A 2,922-nucleotide genomic window follows, 5' to 3' on the forward strand; every position below is an offset into this window, starting at 1 on the left:
ATCATAAAATAGATTTCGCAAATGTTCAAAAACCTCTTTATTTTTTCTAATGGCGCCTAAGCTGCAGCACCTCTGCAACTGAGCCCAGTCTGCTCTAATTGGTTAGCTGGCCGGCTCAGTTGTGATTGGTCAATGGCTTAGAAATCACCTGCCCCTTATACAATGCGTAAGAGCGCTAACCAACAGTAGCGCAAGAGTTACCGAGTGATGTCACTACTGTATGTTACAGAAAACAAAGGTGTCCAATGGAGCCTTTTCAGGCATGATAACTTGCATAAAGAAGGTGAAATGTCATTAAGTAAAGGCCGAACTATCCCCTATTTGTCTGCAAGAGCTAATAAACATGTCACTCGCGGTCTTTGAGATGCGGCTTGGCTCGGCTAATGACACTTGCTACCGATTTGGCCTCAGCCGGCTCTGTAATTAACCGGTAGATTTTTTTAGGCTCTCTAGCAGCATCAATGCATAGACTGGGGCTATCTCGACATGTGGCAGTGTAAAGAAGGCGTGTCCCTTCAGTCAGCATGAACAGTTAAAGGGTTTATTATGCACAAATTATCTGCTAGTTCTGTACTCATAAACAGCTCTTAATATGCATGTGTCTTGTTTATGATTTCGGCTGCAATTAACTCTAATTTAAAGGGTTTTGGTGGATGACTATAGTGAGTCACTGAAAACTGCATGAGAGGGAAGATGATAAAGGTTGCTGAACATACGGCCATGTTTTTGAGTTTCATTTTCAAACACTCCTAATTATCCGTGAGGATGTCCTACATTTATATAAGCATAACATCTTAGCACTTGGGATTTGAATTAAGCCTCACACGTTTATTTGTAGCTTGTGCTGACAGATATGGACATTAAAAAAGAACCACTGTAGATGCATTTGGGAAATGTTTAGGGCAGTGAAATATCCTTTATAACACTCACTAAAGTTCATATCAGGATAATATGGCATCCTATTTTAGAATAATTGCACATTTTTCTCTAAGTACGCAGGGCGGCGCTGTACAAGCTGGTGAGGCTCAATTCCATCTAGCCGAGCACTGATACCATGTTGTCCCACTTTCATGGATGGCCTTAATCTCTGCCCTTAGCTGAGGCAGATTAATCCAGACAGTGCTGACATTATCTCCTGTTCTACACTGTGACACTGGACACAGGAGGAACTCCCCACATACTCACTTCTCTAAGCTCAAACAACACCTCCGATGCCACTGGGTCAAATAATGACTTTTTACACAACTGTACAGCTGTATTTCTACAATTTCTAATAAGGCGGTTTTACAGAAGTACTTAAATCACAAATGGCATATGTATGAATCTGTTTCTAATGAATATTTGATTTAAAATATTTTAAACTATTCATTGTAGGGATTCTGTTTGTCGGTGGTTTAAGTCTTTTGCATGTCATCATATCTCTTTAGAGTGATGACAGTGCACTATTTATTATGAACTAAGGTTTTATAGATATTGAATAAAAGGAAATTACTTTAAGGCCTGATTTATGCTGTAGTGGAGGAGGTACTCAGCAATACAACATAAATAATCTAAAGTTAAAGTCTACATTTTATTTAATAAAAGTATACAAATTATTAGCATTAATAAAGGTGATCATTATGCAGAATGGCCCCTTTAAGAACCATGTTTTTGTTATTAGATCATACTCATTTATTATTTTTTTAAAGATACGGACAGGTCAATTGTGAATTTCCCCAGAATTAATAAAGTATCAGATCTCAAGTATCTCACAGTAGTACTTTAGTAGCTACATGAAAAAATGTATAAAGATTTTCCAACATGTTTCCTTCCTTCTACTCAGAAACTTGACCAAAGTATTCAAGCCACAGCTTATATGTCAAGGTGACTGATTAAAAATATCTGGCAGTAAATATTTACCACCTTATGAGACTTGCAATTGTGGTGTCGTGGCTAAAAGACAATGGACACCAGGGTCCTGTGGATGCACTCTGACAAAATTGTTCCATTAATTATCTTTATAATTTATAAGCCACGAGCTATTTGATGTACCGTGACAGATTATCATAATAATGATGGAGCGCAGTGGATGGCAACACACCGGAAAATACGTTTTATCATAGGAGGGAATATTCTGCCTTTTTATGTAGCAGTAACCTCAAACTGAGCATAATTTCCCCATTGTAGCATAACTAAAGAAGCATCACCCTCTCATATGCAGATAGTTTAGTAGTGATCCAGCTTTGGGTTCAAGTTTCTGAACAGTTCTCAGTTGAATAAATGTGAGGAAATTATAATTTTTGTTTTATTGACCACCTTCCTCATGAGCATTTACATGAATCATCCACTGATCAGCACAAAACTAGTTATACCTTATTAATTATTGACGCTTTATACATCAGTTGCTCTTGTTTTGTACCCCAAAGCAAAGTGATACAACACACTGAGTCATTGCTCAGTAATCCCTTATTGCTTCATGGTTATTTGACTGTAACCACACATGTTCCCCTCCCTAAAAGCGCGTTCTCACTACACAAAACAGGGAACCAACTTTTGTGTTATGATGTTAGCATAAGCACACGTATAAATAACCATGTAAACACCGTGGACCTAACCTCCTCTAGGGGGGTCCAGGGGCATGCTCCCCCGGGAAGATTCAATACTGCTTTTGATGGTAAGAGAAGTCAAAGTCAACTTTATTTGTCAATCTTCCAGTTTGTGTGTACAAACAGAGCGATCGAAATATCGTTTCCCACAATCCCGAATAGAAAAACAAATGTATATAAAAATATCTGTGCAAATATGTATATACAGTATATATACACAGAATCAAATACATGTGCACACATTAAGACCTAAATACAACAACAATCAATATATATACAAAATATCAGTCACTTCAATATTTTGAGAATTCTACATTGGTGCAAAAATGTACAGATT

This window comes from Notothenia coriiceps, unplaced genomic scaffold, assembly GCF_000735185.1.
Source record: "Notothenia coriiceps isolate Sejong01 unplaced genomic scaffold, NC01 NC01_scaffold00009248, whole genome shotgun sequence".
Lineage (NCBI taxonomy): Eukaryota > Metazoa > Chordata > Actinopteri > Perciformes > Nototheniidae > Notothenia > Notothenia coriiceps.